A 16,888-nucleotide genomic window follows, 5' to 3' on the forward strand; every position below is an offset into this window, starting at 1 on the left:
AAGAAGTCGGCCAAAATGAAGTCGCCCAAATACCCAAATTGCTTTCGATGCAGGCAACCACATCATGAAAGACACTGTCAAACGACCGACCCTTAGTGTGAGCATGCCGATAGCCGGATATCAGTGAAGGTTCGAGACGGTGCCTAGTACATGAGGCAATTAGTTGTTGTATAGGTAATTGTTGTACACCACATTTGTATGCGTAGGTAGCGATCCTCGTCAAACTTCATATGTGAGCAAGTTTGTTACAGTTCATAGAATCGATTGCCGCAGGATTGATGTAGCTCTTGGTTACTTAAAGATGTCAATAACTGGCCTTATCATATCGAGTATCATAGGCTTTCAGTATTTAGGCAAGAGCCGCTGCCGGCCGGTCTCTCACTGCAACTCTCCACTCTATACTGCTGATTGTCCGCGACTACTAAAGCTGCTACTACGTATATGGAGTATTTCACTAACCTGTGGACGAGCCCATGTAGCTTTCAGCTGAACTTCTCGCAATGAAGGACATCACACAAATCGGAACTAAAAGTTCCAATTAATCTCTTAAGGGTCTTCAAAATAAGGTATGGAGGACTGATTGGCTTGTAGTCTTTGGATTGGGGAAATTTCCCCGCTTAAAGGATAAAAACTAACCTAACCCCCCGCAACCCAAACGGTACGTAGTACAGCAAAACGCAGCTCCTAGAAATTATACCAAGGTTTCGTATGCCATAAGTTCTTGCCATTTGCAGCACATTAGGGAGCACACCATCCAGTCCCCAGATTGGACTGTTTCAACTTTTCCAACAGCAATGGTACACTACACACCATTTTTAATATGACCTGAGTCCTGTGTTATTAACTTTTGTTTAATGAAATTTCTTTCATATCCATGAGAGAGAAGTGGCAAGCAGAAATTCGACAAAGGTAAAATACATGAACACAGCAGGTGGCACCCGAAGCTGTCATTCGCATATCCAATAACATTATATTTTTATGATTTTAATTTTGTTTTGTATTTTCGAAATGGTGGTTATTTTTCAACAATATTCAATTTCAGGTAGAAATTATTGAAGCCAACATTTCCTGGGTACTGCTCATTATGGCCATGTTAGTTGTAGCAGTTTTCAATTTGAACTTTTTTCCCACTCGCTCGCAATATTTGCTCAAACAGCTTTGACCACACATGAGTTGTAATTGAATAGCAGAAGAAGGATATTTTTTTTGTTTTTTTTTGGGGAAAAACTGAAAAATTATTTTCATTTTATATTTCGCCTGATACATTTATCCCATGTCAAATTTTGGCAAATTCCATTCCAGCTTCATAGTTGTGCTGTATAAAGTTGTAACCATTCAGTGCATGCTTTTCCAGGAGGGATAGATGGTTGATGGCTGGATGGCAATGGCTCGTGGACATGGTGATGGCAATGGCATTGGCTTTAGCGCTGGCGGGTGGCAAAAACATTTCATTTGGAATATAACACTAAATGTTAATTGGTAGCCGACTCTAAAATAATAATTAAGCAAACAACCGAAAACCCGACTGCAGAAAAATCAACGAAACATTACGCATCTGGCGCATTTTAATTAAATATTCGTAGCACAGTGTGGCTGTGGAACGAGACCAATAAAAATTAATCTAAAATGTGTGCGCTCCAATGTGTGTGTGTGGGGCTTAACATACCCAAGTAATTAACTAAATAAATTGAAGCTAGTGGAAAATATATCGGCATACTCTCGTATTCGAAAGTATGGGCCGTCATGAGTGCAGCATAATACGAAAATTTGTATTTTCAAATTTGCTGCTCTATTGCCTATCAAATGGCTCCAAACAGTTCATGCATCCTAACGGGCTATGAAGGCTATTTTGTTCAAAAACACAATGTTTACGATTTTCCAAAACGAAAAAAAACCAGTAGGAAAAGGCAAAAGTCTGGCGGTGCCCACTATATAATACCCTACACCACCTAGTGCATGAAGTACTTTTTATATATGTAGAACTTATCTGGAAATCTAGTCAGACTTTAATTTGGATACCAATTGAAATAGCAATTTGGAACCTTGTAAGGTTTTCCTACCATAGGACAAACGATTTGGATTTCCACCTCTTTAAAAGGCCATATCGGATAAAAGATTATAGGGGAGTTATAACGAAACCTGTGCCAATTTTAATGACACCCAGTGGACGTCAAATAGAGCATCTCACGCCCTAGATTGTAGAGATGTGACCAAAATTGTGTTTTTTTACCTTAAAAGTCTATATCGGATGAAATATACACACTGGAGCTATATCTAAATTAGGACCGATTTTAATTGAATTTTGCGGACGTATTGGAACGTTAATTCTAACGTCTCATATAAAATCGGGCGAAAGTTGTGGATTCTACAGCCTTAAAAGGCCACATCGGATGAAAGATATATATGGTAGCTATATCTAAATCTAAACCGATTTTTATGAAATTTTGCACATATAAAGACAAATAAAGCACCTCATGCAAAATTTTGTATAGATTGGACCAAAATTGTGGCTTCTAAAGCCTTAAAAAACCAAATCGGATGAAGGATATATATGGGAGCTACATCTAAATCTGGACCGATTTTTATGAAATTTTGCACATGCATTGAGACTTCACAGAAACGACTCCACAACAAATTTGGTGGAGATCTGACCAAAATTGTGGCTGTTACAGCTATAATAGTTCAAATCGGATGAAAGATATGTATGGGAGCTATATCTAAATCTGAATCGATTTTTATGAAATATTCCAGATATATTAAGTGTAGTAACAAAACAGTCCATGCCAAATTTTGTGCAGGAAGAAAAATGCGATCTGTATCTTTGTACACAAATTAACCTGGACAGACGGACAGACAGATGGACATAGCTAAATCCAATCAGAAAGTGATTCTGAGTCGATCGGTATACCTATCAATGTGTCTATCTCCCTTCCTTCTGGGTGTTACAAACAAATGTACTAAGTTCTTATAACCCGTACCGCAGTGGTGGTGTAGGGTATAAACCTTACAACGGCGAAATTTAGGAGGTGTACATGCCATGCATAGAAACCATGTAAAAATATGTCTCCAAAGAGGTTTAGCACTGCGACACGTCGTTCAGACTAATCTACAAAAAGTAGGTGCCTTATCAATGAGCTAAAAGTTGCTAGCATTCATTGATTTATGAGAAGTTTGCCCCTATTCCTTAATGGAACGTTCATGGGCAAATTTACATTTTACTAAAAGTTGGGTGGGGGGGGACTCATGTCCAATAGACCGCCACTGTAACGTCACGTTATTAAAAGCCCCCTCTATGTTCAAGAAGTCGGCCAAAATGAAGTCGCCCAAATACCCAAATTGCTTTCGATGCAGGCAACCACATCATGAAAGACACTGTCAAACGACCGACCCTTAGTGTGAGCATGCCGATAGCCGGATATCAGTGAAGGTTCGAGACGGTGCCTAGTACATGAGGCAATTAGTTGTTGTATAGGTAATTGTTGTACACCACATTTGTATGCGTAGGTAGCGATCCTCGTCAAACTTCATATGTGAGCAAGTTTGTTACAGTTCATAGAATCGATTGCCGCAGGATTGATGTAGCTCTTGGTTACTTAAAGATGTCAATAACTGGCCTTATCATATCGAGTATCATAGGCTTTCAGTATTTAGGCAAGAGCCGCTGCCGGCCGGTCTCTCACTGCAACTCTCCACTCTATACTGCTGATTGTCCGCGACTACTAAAGCTGCTACTACGTATATGGAGTATTTCACTAACCTGTGGACGAGCCCATGTAGCTTTCAGCTGAACTTCTCGCAATGAAGGACATCACACAAATCGGAACTAAAAGTTCCAATTAATCTCTTAAGGGTCTTCAAAATAAGGTATGGAGGACTGATTGGCTTGTAGTCTTTGGATTGGGGAAATTTCCCCGCTTAAAGGATAAAAACTAACCTAACCCCCCGCAACCCAAACGGTACGTAGTACAGCAAAACGCAGCTCCTAGAAATTATACCAAGGTTTCGTATGCCATAAGTTCTTGCCATTTGCAGCACATTAGGGAGCACACCATCCAGTCCCCAGATTGGACTGTTTCAACTTTTCCAACAGCAATGGTACACTACACACCATTTTTAATATGACCTGAGTCCTGTGTTATTAACTTTTGTTTAATGAAATTTCTTTCATATCCATGAGAGAGAAGTGGCAAGCAGAAATTCGACAAAGGTAAAATACATGAACACAGCAGGTGGCACCCGAAGCTGTCATTCGCATATCCAATAACATTATATTTTTATGATTTTAATTTTGTTTTGTATTTTCGAAATGGTGGTTATTTTTCAACAATATTCAATTTCAGGTAGAAATTATTGAAGCCAACATTTCCTGGGTACTGCTCATTATGGCCATGTTAGTTGTAGCAGTTTTCAATTTGAACTTTTTTCCCACTCGCTCGCAATATTTGCTCAAACAGCTTTGACCACACATGAGTTGTAATTGAATAGCAGAAGAAGGATATTTTTTTTGTTTTTTTTTGGGGAAAAACTGAAAAATTATTTTCATTTTATATTTCGCCTGATACATTTATCCCATGTCAAATTTTGGCAAATTCCATTCCAGCTTCATAGTTGTGCTGTATAAAGTTGTAACCATTCAGTGCATGCTTTTCCAGGAGGGATAGATGGTTGATGGCTGGATGGCAATGGCTCGTGGACATGGTGATGGCAATGGCATTGGCTTTAGCGCTGGCGGGTGGCAAAAACATTTCATTTGGAATATAACACTAAATGTTAATTGGTAGCCGACTCTAAAATAATAATTAAGCAAACAACCGAAAACCCGACTGCAGAAAAATCAACGAAACATTACGCATCTGGCGCATTTTAATTAAATATTCGTAGCACAGTGTGGCTGTGGAACGAGACCAATAAAAATTAATCTAAAATGTGTGCGCTCCAATGTGTGTGTGTGGGGCTTAACATACCCAAGTAATTAACTAAATAAATTGAAGCTAGTGGAAAATATATCGGCATACTCTCGTATTCGAAAGTATGGGCCGTCATGAGTGCAGCATAATACGAAAATTTGTATTTTCAAATTTGCTGCTCTATTGCCTATCAAATGGCTCCAAACAGTTCATGCATCCTAACGGGCTATGAAGGCTATTTTGTTCAAAAACACAATGTTTACGATTTTCCAAAACGAAAAAAAACCAGTAGGAAAAGGCAAAAGTCTGGCGGTGCCCACTATATAATACCCTACACCACCTAGTGCATGAAGTACTTTTTATATATGTAGAACTTATCTGGAAATCTAGTCAGACTTTAATTTGGATACCAATTGAAATAGCAATTTGGAACCTTGTAAGGTTTTCCTACCATAGGACAAACGATTTGGATTTCCACCTCTTTAAAAGGCCATATCGGATAAAAGATTATAGGGGAGTTATAACGAAACCTGTGCCAATTTTAATGACACCCAGTGGACGTCAAATAGAGCATCTCACGCCCTAGATTGTAGAGATGTGACCAAAATTGTGTTTTTTTACCTTAAAAGTCTATATCGGATGAAATATACACACTGGAGCTATATCTAAATTAGGACCGATTTTAATTGAATTTTGCGGACGTATTGGAACGTTAATTCTAACGTCTCATATAAAATCGGGCGAAAGTTGTGGATTCTACAGCCTTAAAAGGCCACATCGGATGAAAGATATATATGGTAGCTATATCTAAATCTAAACCGATTTTTATGAAATTTTGCACATATAAAGACAAATAAAGCACCTCATGCAAAATTTTGTATAGATTGGACCAAAATTGTGGCTTCTAAAGCCTTAAAAAACCAAATCGGATGAAGGATATATATGGGAGCTACATCTAAATCTGGACCGATTTTTATGAAATTTTGCACATGCATTGAGACTTCACAGAAACGACTCCACAACAAATTTGGTGGAGATCTGACCAAAATTGTGGCTGTTACAGCTATAATAGTTCAAATCGGATGAAAGATATGTATGGGAGCTATATCTAAATCTGAATCGATTTTTATGAAATATTCCAGATATATTAAGTGTAGTAACAAAACAGTCCATGCCAAATTTTGTGCAGATCGGTTGAAAATTGTAGCTACTACGGCCATTTAAGTGCAAATCGGGCGATACATATATATGGGAGCTGTATCAAAATCTGAACCGATTTTTATGAAATTTTGCACACATATGGAGACGTCAAATAAAACACCCCATGCCAAATTTTGCAAAGATCGGACCAAAATTGTGGCTTCTACAGCTATAATAGTTCAAATCGGATGAAAGATATATATGGGAGCTATATCTAAATCTGAACCGATTTTTACGAAATTTTGCACATGCATTGAGACTTCACAAAAACGACTCCACAACAAATTTGGTGGAGATCTGACCAAAATTGTGGCTTCTACAGCTTTAATAGTTCATATCGGATGAAAGATATATATGGGAGCTTTATCTAAATCTGGACCGATTTTTATGAAATTTTCCGGATATATTAAGTGCAGTAACAAAACAGTTCGGGCTAAATTTTGTGCATATCGGTTGAAAATTGAAGCTACTGCGGCCATTTAAGTGCAAATCAGGCGATACATATACATGGGAGCTATATCTAAATCTGAACCGATTTTTATGAAATTTTGCACATGCATTGAGACTTCACAAAAACGACTCCACAACAAATTTAGTGGAGATCTGACCAAAATTGTGGCTGTTACAGCTATAATAGTTCAAATCGGATGAAAGATATATATGGGAGCTATATATAAATCTGAATCGATTTTTATGAAATTTTCCAGATATATTTAGTGCAGTAACAAAACAGTTTGGGCCAAATTTTGTGCAGATCGGTTGAAAATTGAAGCTACTACGGCCATTTAAGTGCAAATCGGTCGATACATATATATGGGAGCTATATCAAAATCTGAACCGATTTTTATGAAATTTTGCATATATATTGAGACTTCACAAAAACGACTCCACACCAAATTTGGTAAAGATCGGACCAAAATTGTGGCTTCTACAGCTATAATAATTCAAATCGGATGAAAGATGTATATGGGAGCTACATCTAAATCTGGACCGATTTTTATGAAGTTTTGCACATGCATTGAGACTTCATAAAAACGACTCCACAACAAGTTTAGTGGAGATCTGACCAAAATTGTGGCTGTTACAGCTATAATAGTTCAAATAGGATGAAAGATATATATGGGAGCTATATTTAAATCTGAACCGATTTTTATGAAATTTCCTAGATATATTTAGTCCAGTAACAAAACAGTTTGGGCCAAATTTTGTGCAGATCGGTTGAAAATTGAAGCTACTACGGCCATTTAAGTGCAAATCGGTCGATACATATATATGGGAGCTATATCAAAATCTGAACCGATTTTTATGAAATTTTGCACATATATTGAGACTTTACAAAAACGACTCCACACCAAATTTGGTAAAGATCGGACCTAAATTGTGGCTTCTACAGCTTTAATAGTTCACATTGGATGAAAGATATATATGGGAGCTATATCTAAATCTGAACCGATTTTTATGAAATATTCCAGATATATTAAGTGTAGTAACAAAACAGCCCGTGCCAAATTTTGTGCAAATCGGTTGAAAATTGTAGCTACTACGGCCATTTAAGTGCAAATCGGGCGATACATATATATGGGAGCTATATCTAGACCTGAACCGATTTTTATGAAATTTTGCACACATGTGGAGACGTCATAGAAAATACTTCATGCCAAATTTTGTAAAGATCGGACTAAACTGTGACTTGTACAGCCATAAAAGTCCATATCGGATGAAAGGTATATATGGGAGCTATATCTAAATCTGAACCGATTTATATGAAATTTTGCACATACATTGAGACTGAACATACACAAAAACGACTCCACTCCTAATTTGGTGAAGATCAGACGAAAATTGTGGCTTCTACAACCTTAAAAAGCCATATCGGATGAAAGATATATATGGGAGCTATATCTAAATCTGAACCGATTTTTAACAAAATCAATAGCGTTTGTTAGTAGGCCAAAAAAGTGGCATGTGCTAAATTTCGTGACAATCGAGCAACAAATACGACCTGCACTTTGATTACAAGAATACATGAACTCATAGACGGACAAACGGACATGGCTAAATGGAATCAGAAAGTGATTCTGAATCGATCGGTGTACTTATCAATGGGTCTAGCTCTTCTCCTTCTTAGCGTTGCAAACAAATGCAGAAATCTATAATACCCTGTAACACAGTGGTGGTGCTGGGTATAATCAGATCCACCTAAATGTCCAAACGACCAACAATATGCATTTCAATCTTGCGAAGTGTTACAAAGAGAATGACAATCGTAGCATACCACCCACCCTATAGTGGTGGGTTTAATGAAGGTTAATTAAAACAAGTAAAAGGGTGCTAAGTTGGGTTGGGGCGAATTTTGCGTACCCACCACCATGGATTCCGTTGAAAATGTACCCTTCTTAGCTTAGTTTGCAGTTGCGTTATGACTAAAGAAGTCATATCGGGATATTGGTACTTAGAGGGGCCTATATCACCATATTGACCGATTTGAATAAAACTTGGCACTGATGTTGTAAGTCATAAGATAAAGTTAGCACCAAATTTCAGCCAAATCAGGTGAAAATTTAGGTCTGAAGAAGTCAAATCCGGGGATAGATTTATGTGGGGGCTATAACTCTTTACAAACCGATTCGGATCATACTTGACAAGGATGTTGGAAGTCATAACTGAAAACTTTTTTCAGCCAAATCGGATGAAAATTAAGGCTTTTAAGGGACCAAAAAGTCAAACCCGGGGATCGGTTTATATGGGGGCTATATCAGTTTATAGACCCACTAGGATCGTACTCGGCATGGATGGTGGAAGTTGTAACTCAAGTCTATGTTCCAAATTTTAGCCAAATCGGATGAAAATTGAAGATTCGAAGGGCTCAAGAAGTCAAAACCGGGGATCGGTTTATACAGGGGCTATATCTGGTTACACACCGATTCAGATCATGCTTGGCATGGATGTTGAAAGTTACAACACAAGTCTTTTTTCCAAATTTCAGCCAAATCGGTTGAAAATTGAGGCTTCTAGGGGCTCAAGAAGCCAAATCGGGGTATCGAAATATGTGGGGGCTGTTTATATATCGATTCGAATCATGAACGTTGGAAGTTGTAACTCAACTTCGAAATTTCAGCCGAATCGGATGAAAATTGAGTCTTCTAAAGGCTCAAGAAGTCAAACTCGGGGATCGGTTTATATGGGGACTATATCTGGTTACACACCACTTCAGATCATACTTGGCATGGATGTTGAAAGTCACTACTCAAGTCTTTGTTCCAGAATTCAGCCAAATCGGATGCAAATTGAGGTCTCTACGGTCTCAAGATCGGGGGTTCTGTATATATGAGGGCTATTTTTTTATAGACCGATTCGGATCATACTTGATATGGATATTGGAAGTCATTATTCAAGTCGTTGATCCAAATTTCATCCGATTAAGATAAAATTTAGACTTCTAAGGGCTCAAGAATTGAAATTGGGGTATCGGTTTATATAGAGGCTATATCTGTTTATACACCGATTCGGATCATACCTGATATGGATGTCGAAAAATAAAACTCAAGTCTTTGTTCTACATTTCAGTCAAATCGGATAAAAATTGAGGCTTCCAGGGGGGGCTATATATGTTTATAGAATGATGCGGATCATTTCGGCACGGGATAGCTGTAGGTGTTCATTGCAGTCACAAGCAGCTTTGCTGTGAGCTACCGGGCGCATCCACAGGTTGCGGATAGTGGAATGTTCAATACAGGGTAGCTGCAACGGCAGTCGTGGACAATCAGCGGTATCGAGCGTAGAGTCTTAGTGAGAGACCGGGCGGCACCGGCTCTTGCACAAATACTCAGTATTATGATGCTCGGTATGGCAAGGCGGGTTATTGGCGCCTAACCAATGGCCATACTGCTCCTGCAGCGATCGGTTCTTTGGACCGGAACGAGCTTCTTGACCTACAGAATCTTGACGAGGATCGCCACCTTCATTTGAAAATGTGTCTGCAACAACAACAATATACTTGGAATGGATGTTTAAAGTCATAACTCAAGTCTTTGTTCAAAATTTCAGACAAATCGGATGAAAATTGTGGCTTCTGAAGGGTAAAGAAGTGAAATCGGGGGATCGGTTTATATAAGGGATACATCCAAATCTGAACCGATATGGCACATTTGCAATCCCCAACGACCTACATCAATAGCAAGTATTTGTGCAAAATTTCAAGCAACTAGCTTTTCGCGTTCGACCTCTATCGTAATATCAATAGACGGACAGACGGACATGGCTAGATCGACTCAGAATATCGAGCCGATTCAGAATATATAAACTTTATTGATTTGTATACTCCCTTTCTTTGTTGGTGGGTATAGTAAAATGGCAGTTAGAAACACTCAAAGTATGGAGATTTCAATGTCCGTTGATTTATCAATGCTTTTTCTTCTATCCATCACCATAGGATGGAGGTTAGTGTGGGGCGATTTGTATGAAAGGAAACAAATCTTAATAGACCTTTCGCGTTTCGGATTCTTGGGATTGTACTGAGTATAAGTCCGCTAGACCATACATCTACGATGAAAATCGAGCCTCTAGTTATTGACTTGAAGTTTTTTTTTTCTCAGATTTTGTCATGTTTTTAAACAAACCACCATAGGATAGGGGTATATTTATTTAGCCATTCCGTTTGCAATACATCGAAATATCCATTTCCTACCCTCCCTATAAAGCATATATATTCTTGATCAGCGTAAAAATCTAAGACGATCTAGACATGTCCGTCCGTCTGCCTGTTGAAATCACGCTACAGTCTTCAAAAATAGAGATATTGAGCTGAAACTTTGCACAGATACTTCTTTTATCCATAACCAGGTTAAGTTCGAAGATGGGCTATATCGGACTATATCTTGATATAGCCCCCATATAGACCGATCCTCCGATATAGAGTCTTTGGCCCATAATAGCCACATTTATTATCCGATTTTGCTGAAATTTGGGACAGTGAGTTGCGTTAAGCCCTTCGACATTCTTCGTTAATTTGGCTCAGATCGGTCCACATTTGGATATAGCTGCCACATAGACCGATCCTCCGATTAAGAGTGTTAGGCCCATAAAAGCCACATTTATTACCCGATTTTGCTGATATTTGGGACACTGAGATGTCTTAAGCCCTTCGACATCCTTCGTCAATTTGGCTTACATCGGTTCATATTCGGATAAAGCTCCCATATAAACCGATCCTCCGATTCAGGGTCCTAGGCCCATAAAAGGCACATTTATTATCCGATATCGCCGAAATTTGGGACAGTGTTAACAGTATGTTAAGGCCCCTGATACACTTCTGCATTATGGCTCAGATCGGTTCAGATTTGGATATAGCTACCATATATACCGATCTCTCGGTTTTAAGTTTTGGGGCCATAAAACGCGTTTTAAGATCGGTCTTAAGCTGCAATTATAATCCTAATTCGCTGAAATTTGAAATAGAAGTTGATTAAGATCTCCCGATGTCCTACCCAAATATGGTTCAGATTGGTCTATATTCAGATATATCTGCATTATAGACCGATCTACCGATTGAGTGCCTTAAGCCCATAAAAGAGGCAATTATTATCAGATTTTGATACAATTTAAAGAAGTGAGTTGCTTTAGGCCCCCTAACATCCATATAGACCGAGCTGAAAATAGGAGGTCTTAAGCCCATCCGCATCCGATCCGATTCGCTGAAATTTTAAATAGTGTGTTGATTAAAGCCTCCCGATATCCGACTTAAATATGGCTCAAATCAGTCTTTATACCGAATGCAAATTGCAAATTTGCCCATTAAGGAACAGGGGCAAACTTCTCACATATCAATGAGTGCTGTCCGATTCAATCAATCCTTATACCAACATTAGATTCGAAATATACTATCATAGATCTTTCTTTTAATTGACATATTATCCCGATCGAACTACACGTCCTTTTGAAGGGTTTTAAGTGAATGGGCCGATCCCAGACTCTGTCCTAATTGTGCATACCAGATAAGTAGTCAACTGCCAAAGACCTTCCATGTTATACCCATTTTCTGACGTTGGATATTAATGCCCGTTTTGGGGGTTGGGGAGGCCCCGTAGGCACCTTGAACCAAATTCTTATAACAGATGTGTACTCAGCTTCCAAATTTCTTTCGTTTGATATGCATATTGTCCCAATCGGTAAATTTATCCTGCTAGGGGGTGGGGTGGCGCCTCAGACACCAAGGAATCAAATTTTATATCAGCATGGACTCTACCTTTAAATAGCTTTCATTTGATATCCATATTGTCCCAATCGGTAAATTTGTCTTCCCGGGGGGTGTTGGGGGCGGGAAGGCGCCTCAGACACCAAAAAAATTTGTTTGTCTGATTTGTATTCTATTTTTGAATACCTTTCATTTGATGCCAATATTGCTCAAAGCGGTTAAAGTGTCCTGTTGGGTGGTGTTTTGGCGGTGGGGGGCCCTCCGACGCTAAGGGTAACATTTGAATACCAAGTTCATTCTCTACTTTTAAATACCTTTCATTGGATACCCATATTGCCCAAAGCGGTGAAAGTGCCCTCTTGGGCCTTTTTTGAGGTGGGGTACCAACCCGATAATTAAGAGTGAGATTTGTATACCAAATTCGTATTCTACTCTTAAATACCTTTCATTTGATACTCCTATTGTCAAAATCGGTATACATGTCCGCTCATGTGGGTTTTGGGATGGGGCGTCCCCCCAGGTTATTTGACCCCAAATTTTTTGACCAATTTCATGTTTTTGGGGTACCACAAGGTGGCATATAAAATTTCGCTTAAATCGATGACGAATCTCCAAGATCTGGCGTTTTTGAAAATTGGGGTATGGGGGAGGGTCCGGTTTATATATTGGGGTATGGGATATCGGTTTATATACAGCTATATGGCGGCTTTATCAGTTTTTGAAATGATTTAGACCATACCAAGCACAGTTGCTGGAAGTCATTCTTCGACGATATGTGCAAAGTTTTGGCCAAATCGAATTGCGCCCTCTAAAGGCTCAAGAGGTTAAGATCCAAGATCGGTTTATATGGCATGTGGCCCATTTACAATCCAAGGATTAAACAAGTTTTGATTCTCTAGAAACCGGTATTACAAATTTTTAAAAAGCCACATGCTGATATGCTTGCAAAACTTTACCTAATTACATTTCTTGTTATTTTTTATATTTTCAGTTATCTTGGCGGCGACTGAATCAATTTTATAAAGTAAGTAGCATGTCTTCGAAATATACTATCATAGATCTTTCTTTTAATTGACATATTATCCCGATCGAACTACACGTCCTTTTGAAGGGTTTTAAGTGAATGGGCCGATCCCAGACTCTGTCCTAATTGTGCATACCAGATAAGTAGTCAACTGCCAAAGACCTTCCATGTTATACCCATTTTCTGACGTTGGATATTAATGCCCGTTTTGGGGGTTGGGGAGGCCCCGTAGGCACCTTGAACCAAATTCTTATAACAGATGTGTACTCAGCTTCCAAATTTCTTTCGTTTGATATGCATATTGTCCCAATCGGTAAATTTATCCTGCTAGGGGGTGGGGTGGCGCCTCAGACACCAAGGAATCAAATTTTATATCAGCATGGACTCTACCTTTAAATAGCTTTCATTTGATATCCATATTGTCCCAATCGGTAAATTTGTCTTCCCGGGGGGTGTTGGGGGCGGGAAGGCGCCTCAGACACCAAAAAAATTTGTTTGTCTGATTTGTATTCTATTTTTGAATACCTTTCATTTGATGCCAATATTGCTCAAAGCGGTTAAAGTGTCCTGTTGGGTGGTGTTTTGGCGGTGGGGGGCCCTCCGACGCTAAGGGTAACATTTGAATACCAAGTTCATTCTCTACTTTTAAATACCTTTCATTGGATACCCATATTGCCCAAAGCGGTGAAAGTGCCCTCTTGGGCCTTTTTTGAGGTGGGGTACCAACCCGATAATTAAGAGTGAGATTTGTATACCAAATTCGTATTCTACTCTTAAATACCTTTCATTTGATACTCCTATTGTCAAAATCGGTATACATGTCCGCTCATGTGGGTTTTGGGATGGGGCGTCCCCCCAGGTTATTTGACCCCAAATTTTTTGACCAATTTCATGTTTTTGGGGTACCACAAGGTGGCATATAAAATTTCGCTTAAATCGATGACGAATCTCCAAGATCTGGCGTTTTTGAAAATTGGGGTATGGGGGAGGGTCCGGTTTATATATTGGGGTATGGGATATCGGTTTATATACAGCTATATGGCGGCTTTATCAGTTTTTGAAATGATTTAGACCATACCAAGCACAGTTGCTGGAAGTCATTCTTCGACGATATGTGCAAAGTTTTGGCCAAATCGAATTGCGCCCTCTAAAGGCTCAAGAGGTTAAGATCCAAGATCGGTTTATATGGCATGTGGCCCATTTACAATCCAAGGATTAAACAAGTTTTGATTCTCTAGAAACCGGTATTACAAATTTTTAAAAAGCCACATGCTGATATGCTTGCAAAACTTTACCTAATTACATTTCTTGTTATTTTTTATATTTTCAGTTATCTTGGCGGCGACTGAATCAATTTTATAAAGTAAGTAGCATGTCTTTAAAAAACCTTTACATGATTTTATATAGCACTGCATTAAAGCTTTTGGGATTGAAACAAAAAAAGCGGTGCTTTTAAGCAACGTAAATTTCACTTTCATTTAGTATTTAGCAACAATTACGAATATTTGTAACCCAAAAGCTACATAAAATTCTATATCTAATCCTTGTAACAGTCATTACATTATATGTAGCTCTTCATCGATTTTTTTTTCTACAGAAAAGATTATTATGAATGTGCTGTTGCGGGAAAGTATATATTCCCATCGATTGATTTTCCGAAAACAATAAAAATCAATTGGCATACTGTGAAGGTCCACTGTGAAGATTTCCCATACTAAACATTCATCCATGACAGCATACACGCTCAGTGTTGAAACTAGCACAAATTTTTTACTAAAAAACCAAAATTGTAACGGAAGCAAAGCGAAACATAAAATGAAACATTTATTTTTACTACATTATGTGGAGAATATTAGGGTGGCACTTATATTTTTTTTTTTTAAATCTTTGTTTGGTTTCCATTCAAATGATGAGATGAAATTATACACAGCTTGGTTTTAAGAAAAGCATATATTTTCAAACAGCAAAGAAAAAACATTTCTCCAATTACTTTTTTTTTGGGAGGAACTCTAACGTAGCAAAATGTTGCACATTTTTATACCTAACAGATAATTGAAATAAAGAAGGCCTCATAACATAGGGCCCTATGAAATCAAAACAAGTAAAAATGCGTTAAATTTCATTGAAATCGGATTATAAATGCGCATTTTATGGGGCCAAGACTTTAAATCGAGATATTGGTCTACATGGCAGCTATGTCCAAATCTGGACCGATTTGGGCCAAGTTGCAGAAAACTGTCGAAGAGCCTAACACAAAGCACTGTCCCAAATTTCGGCGAAATCGGACCGATCTGAGCCATATTGAACAAAACCTTCCAAGGACCTAGGACAACTCACTGTCCCAAATTTCAGCAAAATCGGAAAATAAATGTGGCTCTTATGGTCCAAGACCCTAAATCGGAGGATCGGTCTATATGGCAGCTATATCCAAATCTGGGCTGATCAAGGCCATTTTGAAGAAACATTTCCAAGGGCCTAGGAGAACTCACTATAACAAATTTCAGCAAAATCGGACAATAAATGTGGCTTTTATGGGCCCAGAACCCTAAATCGGAGGATCGGTCTATATGGCAGCTATATCCAAATCTGGACCGATCTGGGCATATTGAAGACAGATTTCTAAGGGCTTAAAACAACTCATTGTACCAAAATTCAACAAAATCGGACAATAAATGTGGCTTTTATGGGCCCAAGACCCTAAATCAGAGGATCGGTCTCTGAGCCAAATTCACAAAGGCTTTCGAAGGGTCTTACACAACTCACTGTCCCAAATTTTAGCAAAATCGGTCAATAAATGTGGCTTTTATGGGCCCAAGACCTTATATCGGAAGATCGGTCTATATGGCAGCTATATAGAAATCTGGACCGAACTGAGCCAAATTGAAGAAAGATGTCGAAGGGCCTAAGACAACTCACTGTCCTACATTTCAGCGAAATCGGATAATAAATGTGGCTTTTATGGGTCTAATATATAAATATATATATCGTAATCTAGGCCGATCTGTGCCATATTGTAGAAATATATCAAGGAGCTTAACTTAACTCACTGCACCAAATTTCATCGAAATGGGACAATAAATGCGCCTTTTATGGGCCTAAGACCCTAAATCGGAGGATCGGTCTATATGGAAGCTATATCCAAATCCAGACCGATCTCTGCCATATTTAAGAAAGATTTCGAAGGGCTTAAAACAACTCATTCTACCAAATTTCAGCAAAATCGGACAATAAATGTGGCTTTTATGGGCCCAAGACCCTAAATCAGAGGATCGGTCTATATGGAAGCTATATTGAAATCTGGACCGAACTGAGCCAAATTGAAGGAGGATGTCGAAGGGCCTAAGACAACTCACTGTCCCACATTTCAGCGAAATCGGATAATAAATGTGGCATTTATGGGCTTAAGACCCTAAATCGGAGGATCGTTCTATATGGCAGCTATATCCAAATCTGGACTGATCTGAGCCAAATTCACGAAGGCTGTCGAAAGGTCTTACACAACTCAGTGTCCCAAATTTTAGCAAAATCGGACAATAAATGTGGCTTTTATGGGCCAAAGCCTTA

General features: G+C 38.7%; 1 long non-coding RNA gene across 1 annotated transcript in view; it reads left to right on the forward strand.

The window, feature by feature from the left end:
- The first annotated feature begins 14,652 nt into the window (after positions 1-14,652).
- LOC106084307 (uncharacterized) overlaps positions 14,653-16,888 on the forward strand; it is a 235,247-nt gene continuing 233,011 nt past the window's right edge. The window contains exon 1 of the long non-coding RNA XR_009398067.1: positions 14,653-14,687. This is a non-coding gene — a long non-coding RNA (uncharacterized LOC106084307). The remainder of the gene's footprint in view (positions 14,688-16,888) is intronic.

The sequence above is a fragment of the Stomoxys calcitrans genome, chromosome 4 (genome assembly GCF_963082655.1).
Source record: "Stomoxys calcitrans chromosome 4, idStoCalc2.1, whole genome shotgun sequence".
Lineage (NCBI taxonomy): Eukaryota > Metazoa > Arthropoda > Insecta > Diptera > Muscidae > Stomoxys > Stomoxys calcitrans.